General features: G+C 42.1%; 1 protein-coding gene across 2 annotated transcripts in view; it reads left to right on the top strand.

Annotated features, from left to right (window-relative positions):
• Positions 1-2,052: 2,052 nt before the first annotated feature.
• The window catches only part of PLEKHB1 (pleckstrin homology domain containing B1), a 35,959-nt gene continuing 22,629 nt past the window's right edge, over positions 2,053-15,382 (top strand). For both annotated transcript variants that reach the window (XM_074216844.1, XM_074216843.1), the window contains exon 1: positions 2,053-2,098. The gene's annotated coding sequence lies outside the window, so the exon portion shown is untranslated. The remainder of the gene's footprint in view (positions 2,099-15,382) is intronic.

The raw sequence follows: 15,382 nt of genomic DNA on the forward strand, positions 1-15,382 counted from the left end.
GTGGGGAATTCTGAGGGGAGGAAGAGACCCAGGCCCCACTCTCTGAATATTTGCTTTTTTTTTTTTGCAAGGGTTAAAGTGGCTTGCCCAAGGCCACACAGCTAGGTAATTATTAAGTGTCTGAGATTAGATTTGAACCCAGGTCCTCCTGACTCCAGGACCGGTGCTTTATCCACTGCGCCACCTAGCCGCCCCCTGTATATTTGCTTTATAGCTAGAGATGGAGGGCTCCTACTTGTGTCTGGGTGAACCTCCCTGTAAAAGGAAGGACTATCTCCAAGGTCATGACCTCCATTTGTTCTCTGTTCAAAGCCCATGGTTTATGTTCTAACAATTGTGTCATTTAGCTCCACTGTTCTGTTTCTTCTAGTCTATAGGGCTTTATGTTTCTAACATTCAAAATTATGTGATTTTGCCAAATTGGGGAATACAGAGAGGTGCCCTGGGAGTCCAACTTGGAGGGGGGGGGGCACTTCCTAAGGGGAGGTGGCCCCTGAAGGGCCTGTGGCATTTGAGGAGACTGGGGGGAATTTGTGCAATCATAAAATTAAGGCCAGAAGGTCCCTGAAAACAGAAAACGTCAGACCTGGGACTGGGAAACAGAAGGTTGCAGCTCTGCTAGGAGGGACCCTCATTTTGCTGATAAAGATACAGAAAGCCCAGCGAGGAGAAGGGCCTTTTCACCCAGGGAGAGATTTTGGAACTAGATTTTTTGCAAACTATTTTTAATTGTTTTACAATAAAATTTTAAATACAAACTATTTTTGTGGGGGGGAAGGTGAGAGAAAACCTGAGAATAATGCTATCCATCATCAGTCTCAAAGGTGAACACAATTGAAAAGTTCAGCGAGTCTGGAAAGTTACAGGAATTGTGGAAATCACAAATATCTCCCAGGTTGGGGATGGGCCAATGGGCAAGAGTTGGGCATTGGCGGCGACCTGAGGCTTTTCGGCCCGGGCGGGGCCTCAGCTCTCTCTGGGGACTTGGATTGCGTGGTCCTCCCTGGGGGCTTGGACTTCGTGGTCTTCCCTGGGGGCTTGGACTGCGTGGTCCTCCCTGGGGGCTTGGACTGTGTGGTCCGCCCTGTATTCTTGGACTGCGTGATCCTCCCTGGATTCTTGGACTGTGTGGTCCTCCCTGGGGGCTTGGATTGCTGGGGCTCCCTGGGGGCTTGGACTGCGTGGGCCTCCCTGGGTTCTTGGACTTCGTGGGCCTCCCTGGGGGCTTGGACTGCGTGGGCCTCCCTGGGTTCTTGGACTGCGTGGTCCTCCTGGGGACTTGGACTGCGTGGTCCTCCTGGGGGCTTGGACTGCGTGGGCCTCCCTGGGTTCTTGGACTGCGTGGTCCTCCTGGGGACTTGGACTGCGTGGTCCTCCTGGGGGCTTGGACTGCGTGGGCCTCCCTGGGTTCTTGGACTGCGTGGTCCTCCCGGGGGCTTGGACTGCGTGGTCCTCCCTGGGGCTTGGACTGCGTGGTCCTCCCTGGGGCTTGGACTGCGTGGTCCTCCTGGGGGCTTGGACTGCGTGATCCTCCCTGGGGCTTGGACTGTGTGGTCCTCCTGGGGGCTTGGACTGTGTGGTCCTCCCTGGGGCTTGGACTGCGTGGTCCTCCTGGGGGCTTGGACTGTGTGGTCCTCCCTGGGGCTTGGACTGCGTGGTCCTCCTGGGGGCTTGGACTGCGTGGTCCTCCTGGGGGCTTGGACTGCGTGGTCCTCCCTGGGGCTTGGACTGCGTGGTCCTCCTGGGGGCTTGGACTGCGTGGTCCTCCTGGGGGCTTGGACTGTGTGGTCCTCCTGGGGGGCTTGGACTGCGTGGTCCTCCCTGGGGCTTGGACTGTGTGGTCCTCCCTGGGGCTTGGACTGTGTGGTCCTCCCTGGGGCTTGGACTGCGTGGTCCTCCTGGGGGCTTGGGCTGCGTGGTCCAGAGGCTGCGAGTCCCGGGAAAGTGAGTGCGGGCGGAGAGGCGGGGCCCGAGGGAGCGGAGGAGCCCAGGGAAGGGCCGTGGGGGGGGGGGGGGGGCACTGGCGCAGGCGCAGCAGTGCGCTAGCGAAGCCTGGCAGAGCCGCCGCGGAGCCAGCAGCATCAGCATCAGCCAACAGGTGGGGAGTTCTCAGAGTTGTCCCCGGGAGGGGAGGGGGCGGCCAGGGGGCATCCACAGCGGGGCTCTTACCTGCCCGCGCAGGTGTGTAAGGGCAGGTGGAAGCTATGGCAGCCCAGGGGTTCCGTTCAGTTTCTGTCCGTGCAACACCCAAACCCCACCCCACCCCCCAGCCGAGTTAGGGGGCCAGGGGGCTCTGTCCTGGGCCCGTTTAGTTACTCCCTTTCCCTCTCTGAGCCTCGGTTTACCCCCCTGTAAAGGAGGAGGTGGTCTTTTAAATTTCATTTCACAAGCCTCCTGGCTGGGTAGGAAACCCATCCAGAATTTCCCCAGGTGACGGGACGCCTCCCCCTGGAGTTGGTTGTAACAGGGTCATCTATTCTCTTAAAAACCCTCCCTTCCCCCTCCTCCACCTTCCCCCATCGCTACTCCCAAGGGTCTTGTAGAGCAGGAATTGGTGCCTCTACCAGGATGGAAGTTGTTTCTGAGGTTCAAAGAAAAGCAGTGTCTTGTGGTGGAGGGAAGCCTGGTTCAAGTTTTCCATCCCTACCCCATTTCCTCACGGGACCCTAGATAAGTTACTTAACTTGGGTCTCCGTTTTCTCCTCTGTAGATTGAGGGCTTGGACTGGATGGTTTGTCTTGAAACAACCCAAGAGAAGTTCTAATCTTCTAGTTCTGACAGTTCATCATTCTAGGAAGGGGCAAGAATCTGGAAAATTCTTTTTCCTCTTGGCCCTGTTGTCCCATTTCTGCCCCCTTCATTATGCCTCACCCTAGGCCCAGCTGCGACTTCTGGGCATCATTTTTTGCTTACAGATGGTAGGATCATAGAATTTAGAACTAGAAATGACCATCCAGACCAACTCAGTTTTTAGATGATCCGATGATCCAAGTTTCTTCCCCCTCTCCCAGGTTCTTTATAGACTTTAAATTTCACTCCACCCCCAGCCCTGGGACTAGGAGGGTTTCTATGAATGCTGTTTTCCTGCATTTCACCTCATTTCTGCCTCAATTTCTTTTGACCAGTTTTTAGTGCATCAGCCTCCTCCCTTTCTTGAATTCATGGGGGCTGAAGGGAGATACCAGGATTCGCCCAGCCACCTGTTCAGTATCATATATTTACCCTACCTCACATCATTTTTTGGGAATTGGTTTTTGTGTGCTCTCTTGATTTCTTATTGGAATACATGGAAGTGTGGGAGTTAGGGTCACATGTTGCAAAAGGGAAGAAACATTTGGACCACCCAAGAGGATGAGTGCTTTACTGATAGATGGAAATCATTGTCTGATAGACCCTCACCTAGCAGAGTCAAGATCTTCTGTCTTTCTCTGTCTCTGTCTCTCTGTCTCTCTGTCTGTCTGTCTGTCTGTCTGTCTGTCTGTCTCTCTCTCTCTCTCTCTCTCTCTCTCTCTCTCTCTCTCTCTCTCTCTTCCCACCATATAGAGAAGACCGGGAGGAGGGAATACCTGCTGTTTCTGTTTCTTTAAAACTGCAAATACACTTTCAGTGGAGGGGGTGGGTAGAAATAGTCTCAGAGCAAGAGGGAAGGTGGATCCTAGTAGAATTTGGATGAGCCTCTGTCAGGAAACCTATGAGGAGAGGCTATCTACCCTTGGGGGTGAAATTATGTTAGTTGCTATCTCTGGCAGTCCCTTTCATTTGTGGTTCTAGGGTTCTTTAATGGGTATCAGGTTGAGATTTTATGGTTGCGCAGCCTCAAAGATCTAAGCAGATTATTCTTATGTTCTAATATATTTATACCCGCCTTCAAAATGGGTATACCCCATATCTTCAGTATATCCATGCAGAAATGTAGATGGAAATCCATTTCTTGATTCTATGGAAGAGCTTTTTTTTTAAAAAAAAAAGCTTACTTACTTTGTTTGAAAATCCCTAATCAATAGAGGAAGGAGAGTTAGGGGATCCTATGGTCTATGGCTGCAAATATTTTCATAGTCTTACTGTTATTTTCTCACTTTAAATCACCTTCCAAAGTAGAAAGGACAGAACTATAAGAATACAAAAGTTTGGGGCCTTGGAAGTGACATTAAACAGTAGCCAGGCTCTTTGTTGATTGATATTCTAGCAAATATATTGGGGCATCCTCTAATTTAACTCTAATTTAAAATTTAATTTATTTCCTTTGTAACTCATACATTTTATTTTATTCATTTAAAAATATTATTTCAAGAGGGATCCATAAACTTCAATAGGCTGTCAAGGGGATTATGTCAGAAAAAAAGGTGAAAAGCACCTAATTTGTATTTAAGTTCAGCAAAAATTGAGTCAGGGTCTAGTCTGCAGAGCGCTGTGCTCAGGGTGATAGTTTAACAACACAGAGAGATATAAACAATATTATGATTCATCAGAAAGGTGTAAAGAGAGGAATTATATGAGTCCCTAGGGAGGAAGTGACACTGACTGGAGACTGGAGACAACCAGGGTAGACCCCCTGGAGGAGATGGCATTAGAAAATTAGTAGGAATTCAACCCATGAAGGGAGGGAGAGAAGCCATTCTAAGCAGTAGCAAAGATCTGCCAGCTGAAGTTCACAGTTTGTTTTTTGGTTGGTTGGTTGTTTTTTGGAATTAGGCTGTTTTATCTGGATTATTGAAAAGGAGGAATAGAAAGAAATATGCCTTAAAATGTAGGGAGTACTAGATTTTAGAGGGCCTTGAATGCCAGGCAAGAGGGCTCCACAGGGAACAGATCTAGACAAGGAAGGGTCTGAGTAGAGAAGTGATGTGATTGGCCATACAGGAGGACAATTATTTTGCCAATAAACCTCTTACATCAGACAGATGTTTATCTTCCACAGTTTCTTGACTACATTAGAGTCTAACAAATAGCTGTCCGATACTAGTTTTATTATCCCAGCCTCTTATTAGGATAGAGCTCTGAACATGGAATCAGAAAGACTTGAGTTCAAGTTCAGCCTTCATTTACTAGCTCTGTGATTCTGGGCAAAGTTCCTAAAGCTCTGCATGCCTCAGTTTCCTCAGCTGTAAAATGAGCATCATAATAGCACCTACCTCCCAGGGTTATTATGAGGATCACATAAGACGATAATATAATATCCTCCCCATCTGGACACTCAATTTCCTTTCTGTGGGTCTTCCTAAACAGCTTAAAGGAGTTTAGAAGCTGCCTGACCCTCAGAGCTGGGTCTGGGTCCAAGCCAATCTCCAAGATTGGGGAGGGGCCTTGATTGGTCCGATTTTCCAGCTTCTTTTAGCTTTTATCCCAGTTCTCCCCCATTCGCTCCCTCTTTAGAACCTAGAAGGACATCCCACTCCAAGGGACCCAGAGACATTTCAGAAAGTTGGGTTGACAGAGTTATAATAAATCTCTTATTCTTAGCTCAGTCTATTGTTGGGGGGAGTCAGGAGGAGAAGCCATCACAGGACGCTTGAGGAGCCCCCAGTTTTCCTGGGGAGACAGAGCTCCCCCATTGGGAGCCCTCATCAGAGAAAAACCAGGTTACCAAGGCTGTCCTAAGACACCCTTCCCCCACCCACCAGCCTCAGAGCTGGCTGGCAACAGGGAAAACAAAAATTCAATTCATTTCAACAATTCAACTTGATATCGCCTACTTAAATGCTTGCAAAGGCAGTTTGGTTTACTGGACATGGAATCAGGAGGTCAGGGTGTTCATTTTGCCTTTTTCCACTCACCAGTTCTAGGACTTAGGTAAGCCATTTAATTTTAGCCTCATTTCCCTCTATAAAAATACAATTGTGGTTTGTCCTTCATTCTCAAAGAAGACCACAAAAACAGGGAAATGATGCCATGATAAGTAATGAATTGGATTTGAATGAGGAGGTGCTGTGCTAAGTCACCAGCCTCATTTTCTCCTCTAGAGTCCTCTGGGTCTAGTGGACAGATAGGAATCAGTATGGCTGGAGATGACCCTGGATACAAAGCAATCAGGGTTAAGTGACTTGCCCAAGGTCACACAACTATTGTCAAGTGTCTGAGACCTGATTTGAACTTGGGTCTCCTGATTCCAGAATCAGTGTTCTATCCACTGTGCTATTTAGCTGCCTCCAAGGAATATATTTTAGGCAAAAATTCACCTAATTTGTTTTTATGAAATCGTTTTTTTGAACCCAAACAGGAAATTTCATTTTAGTTAATTCTTTTCATTAGGTTCTGTCCAATATAGTGTTTGTAGCGCTTCCATCACCAGTATTATGAAAAAATTCCTTCATATATTTTAAAGTGACAAGCAAATTAAGCTGTTGTCTTTATTAATTTTTTTTTACCTTGGGTCCACCTGTCTGACCTTTCCTTCTCAATCTCCTTTGCTTGGTTCCCTGCTTTTCCCTGCCCAGCTGTGAGTTGATGTGACAATGATAGTGATATTTTTCTTTCATTCTTGAAGAATGCCATGTGGATATACCCCAGGGCTATGCTTCTTCCTCTTCTTTTTACTCTCCCTTTCTTTTAGACCACTCTAGTTTCCAATGGCTTAATTATCATCTCTATACAGATGATACCCAGGTCTACCTCTCCAGCTATCTACTGGACACATTCAATTAAATGTTCTTTAAGCTTTTCACAGCAATAGTCATTATTTCCCCACCAGCACCCCTAAACTCCCACTTCCTCCAGACTTCCCTCTATCTGTCGAGGGCACCACCATCCTTCTAGGCACCCAGATGGAGACTTTGCTATAATTCTTGACTACACTTTCATTCACCCCATGTATCACATCAATTACAATTCTGTCACATCTACCTTCACAACATTTCTTCCATCTGTCCCCTTCTCCCATACTCTCGTTCAAATTAACATCTTTCTTATAAGAGCTCCCTGATTAGTCTCCCTCCTTCAAGGTCCCTCCAACTCCAGTTAATCTTCAACACAGGTGGCTAGGTGATTTTCCTAAAGCTCAGGTCTGACCACTGCACTCCTTTACTCTAGAAACTTCAGTGGCTCCTTATTACCTAGAACAGGAACCAGCAGGCTGTATAAGACCTTCAAAATCATGTGGCCTGGGCATTGCCAAGGCAACTCAGGCCTAGGTGCTTTTCAGGGGTGAATTAATTAAATGTTTGACCAAATATAGTAGAATAATTTTTAAGTTTTGGCCCTTGGCAGAAAAAAAGCTTCCCCACCCCTGACCCAGAGGATCAAATAGAACTCTTGGGTTTGGCATTTTAGATAGCCTAATCCCGGCTTCTAGCCTTATTATGCATTGCTCCCTGTCACTCAGACTACAATCCAGTGAAGCTGACCTCCCTCCCCTTCCCCCACACACATTCCATCTCCCATCATCCAGCCTTGAACTGATAGCCCTCACTGCCTGGAAGGCACTCTCTTCTCACTTTTACCTCTTCAAATCCTTAACTTTATTCATGTCTCAGCCCAGAACTGGCATCTTCGATATGATGCCCTTCCGTATCCCCTCGATGCTTGTGTCTCCTCTCCAAAAAAGATCTTTGATCTGTTTTGTGTACACCTCTATTGTTCACGTGTCTCCCCTGGCTGGCCAGCAAGTTCCTCAAGGGCTCTCGAGGAGGTTTGACCTTTGTCTTTGCTCCCTCCCCCCAGCCCTTAACGAGGTGCTTTCCGTGTAGCAGGCCTACTTGTTGACCGACTAGTTGATATATGACTCCAAGACCATTGGTTAGCCACTGTTCCCTGCCTGTTATCATCATCATATTATCATTATCATAATAACATGATTATATATTAGAAATTATCATATTTCTATCTGGACTCTAGAAAATATAAGATGAGAGCAAGAATATTATTATTTTACTCCTACTAATAGTAATAACATGATTAGTAGCATATAATCATGATATTACTTATACAAAATTTCAACCAAAGTAACTTTTTTTGAAACAACCAGCACTCATTAAATACAGAAGAACCGTAGTAGGCAGGTGACTCATTCCTATTTTTTTCTGGACTCCAGAAAACATAAAATGAGAGCAAGAACATTATTATTATTACTAGTTATTGTGTTATTACAAGAAATATAAGATGAGAACAAGAACCGTAGTAGTAGAAATAACATGATTATACAGTACTAATCATATTATTACAGATAATATGAGAGCTAGAAGAATATTTTTATGATTAATATATTATCATAATAATATCATATCTACCAGAAATAATAATAATCTTCTTGCTCCCATCTTGTATTTTCTGGAGTTCAGATAGAAACTTGGAATGAGTTTCTATCCTATTATTATTCTTCTGTATTTAATGTTTCTGGTTTTTAAAAATTAATTTACTATGTGAAAGATCTTATGCTCATCAATATGTTTACAAAGAAGAAAGGGAATAAGAATTTTAAAGCATGTATCCTAAGTGTAAATAGTGTGCTTTGGGCTTTATAATTATCTCATTGATCTTCACACTTATCTTGGGAGGTAATATTATTATCATCCTCATTTTATAGAGGAGGAACCCAAAGTAGACATTGGTTAAGTGACTTGGCCAGGGCCACACAGCTAGGCAGTCTGAGGTTGGCCTTCTGTCCACTGCACCTCTGAGCTGCTTCTTCTCAAAGATAAAAAGGAAACAATCTACAACCCCCAGAAGCTCCTAGGAGAGAAGAGACATAGGTAACTATGATGTATGGTAGAATATGCACAGGGGGAATCAAACAGAGAAGAAAGAGATGTTCTTTTAGTCCATTTTTAACTAGTGTAGAGACAGGGGAAATCACAAAAAAGCTTCATAAAGGAAGTGATTCCGAAGTCCTGTATGAAAGAAAGAAAAAGAATTTCAGCTAGACGAGAGGTCTATTCTAGACCTAGGGATAGTCAGATCAAGTGTGGGACAGTGGGAAGGGAAAGGAAGGAACTGAAGTTGTCTGGACTATGACAGGTGTGAATAGGAGTTAAATAGAAAAATTAAATTGTAGCTAGATTGTTATTGGCCTTAAATGCCAGGCTAGGAATTTGTATTTTATCTTCTGGGTCGAAAGATATTAAACTCATGAGCTAAAAAACTTGCTAGTATGGCAGGAATCAGATTAAAATGTAATTGGGAAATGTTTAACAAATAATAAAATACAATACAATATAGATAAGGTTAATTTCTGTTTTTCTAAGTCAATATAGGGCCTGCAGGCTTTGGTCTCTATTTGAGTTGACTCCATTGATGCAGCCATGAAAAATGCTTTGGAAGGTATTAGTTAGGAAGAGGTTTCTTTCAATTGGGAGATTATATCATTTTAAAATAATTGAACAGGGAAGTGAATGATCAGATCTGACTGTGCCTTAGGAAGTTTAGATAGTCAACGTATAAAGGATGGACGAGAAAGGGGAGAAATTGCAGACCAAATAAGAGGCCATTAAAATTGTCCAAGGGGGGGGTGCAGAGATTTGAACTAGAGGGGAAGCTGTACAGATGAAGAAGAGAAAAAGAAAGGAGAGATTTTGTGGCTGTTGAAATGGCAAGACTTGTCAATTGATTAGATGTGGCCAGGGCTCATTGCCAGAAGACTGGATGTGGAAATTACTTGAGGATACATTCTAGCTCTAGTTCCTCTGTTTTGGTTAATAACTAGAGTACATAATAGACCATAAGTGCATCAGAAAGGTTCAAAGTATTTGGAGGAATTCTGAGGGTAAAATTTCCAAGTAGGGGAAATCAGGGAAGGCTTCCTAGAGGAGGTAGCATTTCTTCAGGGCTTTGAAGGGTGCCATGGGAGAGGACTTGTCAGTAGGAAAGCAAAGAACTTGTTCATAAAATGGTGAGGAGTCCAATTTAACTAAAGATAAAAATATTTAGAGGGGATAAATAGGAGATAAAGCTGGAAAAATTGGGGGCTGCTGGATACTGGGGTGCCTGGACTGCCAGGATCAAGTATTGGGACTCTGTTTAGTTAGCGACAGGGAACTGATGAAGGATGCTATCCTGAGCCTCAATGGCCTATAGTGAGTTTCCCAAGGACCAGCTCTGCCTTGGCCTTCCTTGGACTTTTCTCATTCACTATTTTCCAAACTTGTGATTCCTATGGCTCCCTAGTCTTCTGGCCGTTTTGGCTTCTGGGGCTCAGAGATCTCCCACCTCTGACCAGGAATCTCCTTTCCCTACGCTTCCTCCCCAGTCCCAGAATCCCCTTTTCTGCTCTCCCTTCCCCACTTTTCCCCTTTCTGTCACTGTCTTTTCTTACCCAGTTTCCTGCTCTCTAGATTCCATTTCCAAAGGTTGATCTACAAGGAAGAAGAGAAAATACGGATCTAGGAATAAGCTCAGAAGAATGGAAGGAGGGAAGGGAATAAGCATTTATTAAGTACCTACAGTTTTCCAGGCACTATACCAAGTGTTTTTACGAACATTATCTCATTTGAACCTCACAACAACTCCTGAGGGGTAGATGATGTTATTATTCCTACTTTACAGTTGAGGAAACTTTGACAAGCAGAGGTGAAAGTGATTTGCCCACGGTCACGCAGTTAGGTAGCGTCTGAGGCCAAATTTGAACTCAGGTATTCCTGACTACAGGTCCAGAGTTCTTTTCCCTACACTATCACCTGCCTCATACTATTAAATGAACTAAAAATAAATGATATTAAATGTGCAAATGAAAGAAAACTAACTAGGCCCAACCACATATATAGCTCTGAACTTCTCCGGGGATTTAATCTGGACTGAAGCATCTAGCTTCCTTCTGCTCCCATGCCAGAGATGACCATTTTGCTCCCAGGACATTCCCAGGAGGAGGAAGCTTTGATTTCTTACCTCATGAAATGATAGCCTGACTATCCCTCCTTCAGAACAAGGGGTAAAGCAAGAAATGGAAATGGATAAATGGGACAAGTTTCTCATCGCCTCAAAAATCAAAATAGTTCAAATCAAAATCCTTGACCCAGGGATTACCTCTGTAGTTTACAAAAGGCATTCTGTTCTATGCTTTTGAAAGCTATTGGGGGTGTGTGTGTGGGGGGAAATAAGGGATAAAGCAACTGTATTCAGGATTTACATCAACAACACCCATCCCATCTAAAGTAGACAATGTGGAGTAGAACAGGTGACCTTTGTCCTGGCATCAAGGCTCGCCTCTGGTTAGTTGAGTCGTTTCAGTTGTGTCCAACTCTTCATGGATCCCATTAGGAGTTTTCTTGGAAAAGGTACTTGAGTGCTTTGCCATTTCCTTCTCCAGACCATTTTACAGATAAGGAAATTGAGGCAAATAGCATCAAATGACTTGCCCAGAATCACAGTTAGTGAGTGTCCGTGGCTAGATTTGAACTGATAAAGATAGGTCTTCCTGATTCAAGATCCAGAATTTATCTATTATGCAACCTAGCTACTCCTGCTCGTTAGGGTTAACAACTCCAACTTTCTGACCTCCTGGAATATGGATTCCAATCACCCCCCCCCCAAAAAAAACCCAACATCTCATAGTACTGCTCACTGCTTCCTGTCTTGACTGATTGCCCTGGACTCCACCTGTGATACCTGTTGGACCCACTTAGGTTAGCCATACTCCTTGCTCTTTGCCTGAGCCCCTCCTGGCTCACCCTGCCTAGTTACCTCCAAATCTTGGTTTCATATCCCAGACTAGAAACCCACTTTAAGTTTGGAGTTGCCAATTATTGTATCTAGAAGAGACCTTATAAAATATGCATTACTTACTCCTCCCCCCATTACACCTAAAAAAAAACATTAATTCTTAGAAGGTTCTTAAAGCACCTGTAAATTCCTCATTTTATAGATGAGGAAATGAAGTCTCAGAAGAATTGACTTTGCCAGCATCACATATGGAGTCAGCTGCAAATGTACCTGCCTCTTTATGGATCTCCCTTTATTTTCCCATTCCAACATCCTTCGTCTGCAGCCTCAGTCATCATCTTCATCCACAGTTACTCCCATGTTACCCAGAAACCTCCAATGGCTTCATACTATCTATAAAATATAGTCTTTTTTTGCAAGGCAATGGGGTTAAGGGACTAGCCCAAGGACACACAACCATATAATTTTTAAGTATCTGAAGCCGCATTTGAACTCTGGTCCTCCTGACTCCAGGGCTGGTATAAAATATAATCTTGATCTTAGCATTTCAGGTCCTTCATTCTCTGACTTCAGCCTACCTTTCCAACTGGATCTGGAGACCTGGTGGGTATGTAAATAGGGAATAGTGAGTAAAAATACTGAATATGTTGCCTGGAAGCCAGGGGTTCAAATCCCATCTCTGAAACATGCTAGTGGAGGGACCATGGCCAGCCTGATGGGGTTGTTGTGATGACTAAATGAAATGAAATAGGTTAAGTACTTGGCAAACCATGGAAATATCAGCTATGATTATTATTTTTCTTTGCTGATCATGTGATTTAACCTCTTGGTAACCCAGGCAACTCTCTGAAACTAAGTCACAGAGGAGATGGTGATCTGTGTCAGTGAAGGAAATTCTATATCAATAATACATTCTCAACTCCAGTGAGATGGTGAGATGATGGAAATGGAAAACAGTAACATGTTCTAAGAACCAGAATCTGAAAGAATTTTGAATTGAAAGAATTGAAAGAAATTTGAAAGACCTTAATGATCCAAAAACAAGTCACTATAGTGCTATTCTTTTTTAATGAATGTTCTGTGAAATGGAGAACAAGTGAATAAAATGACTACTCTTTGTAATTATATATTTTTTATTATTATTTCCAACAACATTTTAATAGAATATATAATAATTAATAACTATTAATGATTAAAGTAATAATAGTAATGATATTTTTATCATTATTAGCTAGACTAATAGTAAAGTGACTCAGTGGATTGAGCACTGAGCCTCTAGTCAGGTAGATTTGAATTCAAATCTAACTTCAGACACTTGTTAGTGTTACACCTGGGCAAGTCAATTAACTGCTCTCTACTTCAACTGCCATAATTTATTAAAATAAAACTTAATTTTTCCCCAATTATTTGTAAAACCAACTTTTAACATTTATTTTTTTTTGAGTTCCAAATTCTATCCCTCCTTCCTTTCACTCCCCTATTCTTGAGATGGCAAGCAATCTGATAGATTATATATGTGCAATTACATAAAGCATTTCCCTTATTAGTCATTTTGTAGAAGAAAACTCAAAGGGAGGAAGAAAGGAAGGAATAGAGGAGGAAGACAGTTGTAGGCTTCAGTCTATATTCTGATGACATCAATTCTTTCTCTGGAGGCAAATAGCATTTTTCATCATGAGTCCTTTGGGATTATCTCGGATCATAGTATTGCTGAGAATAGCTAAGTCGTTCACATTGTTCATTGTAGAATATTGTTTTTACTGCATACAATATTCTCCTGGTTCTGCTCATTTTGTTCTGCATAAGTTCATATGAATCTTACTTGATTTTTCTGAAATTATCCTGCCTTGCCATTTCTTATAGCACAATAATATTTCATTACAACATATATCACAACTTGTTCAGCCATTCCTCCATTGCTGGTCATTCCCTCAATTTCCAATTCATTGCCACCACAAAAAGAGCTGCTATAAATATTTTTGTACAAATAGGACCTTTCCTTTTTCTTTAATCCCTTTGGGATACAGACCAAGGAGTGTTCTTGCTGGATCAAAGGGTCTGCATGGTTTTATTGGCCTTTGGACCTAGTTTCAAATTGCTCTCCAAAATGGTTGGGTCAGTTCACAATTCCACCATTAGTGTCACAGTTTTCCCACATGCTTTCCAACATTTATTATTTCCCTTTTCTATCATATTAACCCATCTGAGAGTAACTCAGAGTTATTTTATTTTGCATTTCTCTAATCAATAGAGATTTAGAGCATTTTTTAATAGAACTACAGATTCCTTTGATTTCTTTGTCTGAAAACTACATGTTCTTATCCTTTGACTATCAATTGGGGAATGACTTCTGTCCATATAATATTTGGCTCAGTTCTCTATATATATTTGAGAAATAAAATCAGAGATACTTTAAACACATTTTACCCCCATTTTTCTGCTTTCCTTTAATTTTGTTGCAGTGGGGATTTTTTGAGTAAAAGCTTTTTATTTTAATACAATCAAAATTAACCAGTCTATATTTTGAAAGACTCTCCATACCTTGGTTCTAAATTCTTCACTAATCTATATATGTGACATATTTCTTGTTCTCCAATTTGATTATGCTATTACAAATACCTTAGGGTCTAATTACAGTAAATGGGGATGAGATATTGCTCTGTGCTTAGTTTCTTCCATACTGTTTTCCAGTTTTCTCAACAGCTTTTGTCAAATAATTTTTTTTTCCTCAAAAGCCTGGATCTTTGGATTTCTCAAACATTAAATTACTATGGCTATTTGCTATGGTGTATTAAATACCTAATCTATTCACATGATCTATCACTCCATTTCTTAGACAGTACCAGATTGTTTTGATGTTTCACACTTTACAATACAGTTTGAAATCTGGTATAGCTAGGCCATTTTTTTTTTTTTAGGTTTTTGCAAGGCAAATGGGGTTAAGTGGCTTGCCCAAGGCCACACAGCTAGGTAATTATTACGTGTCTGAGACCAGATTTGAACCCAGGTACTCCTGACTCCAGGGCCGGTGCTTTATCCACTACACCACCTAGCCGCCACCTAGCTGTCCCCTAGCCGTCCCCTAGGCCATCTTCCTTCAGATTTTTTTCATTGATTCCTTTGATATTCTTTACCTTTTGTTCTTCTGAATGAATTTTATTATTACTTTTTTCTACCACAATAAAATAATTTTTGGCAGTATGATTGTTATGGGACTGAATAAGTAAATTAATTTAGGTAGAATTGTCATTTTGGCCTACCCATTAGCAATTAATATTTTTCCAATTGTTCAGATCCAGTTTTATCTGTGTGAAGTGTTTTGTAATTGTATTCAATTGGGTTTGTCTTGGCAATCAAGTGTTGTATAGTCTATAGTTATTTAATAGAATTTCTCTTTCTGTCTCTTGCTGCTTTGGTAATATGTAGAAATGCTGAAGATTTTGTGAGTTTATTTTATATACTTCAACTTTGCTAAAGTTGGTAAATTGTTTCAATTATTATTTTAGTTGATTCTCTTGAATTCTCTAAGTATACCACCATATCATCTGCAAAGAATGAGAATTTTGTTTCCTCATTGGGTATTCTAATTTCTTCTATTTTTTTCTTCTCTTATTTCTATAGTTAAGATTTCTAATTTAATATTGAATAATAGTGGTAATAATGGGCATCCTAAGTTTAACACCTGCTCTTACTAAAATATTTCTAGCTTATTGCTATTTTAGATATTTGCTGATGGTTTTAGATAGATATTAGTTGTTCTAAGGAAAACTTCATTTATTCTTATACTTTCTAGTGT

This window comes from Macrotis lagotis, chromosome 1, assembly GCF_037893015.1.
Source record: "Macrotis lagotis isolate mMagLag1 chromosome 1, bilby.v1.9.chrom.fasta, whole genome shotgun sequence".
Classification (NCBI taxonomy): domain Eukaryota; kingdom Metazoa; phylum Chordata; class Mammalia; order Peramelemorphia; family Peramelidae; genus Macrotis; species Macrotis lagotis.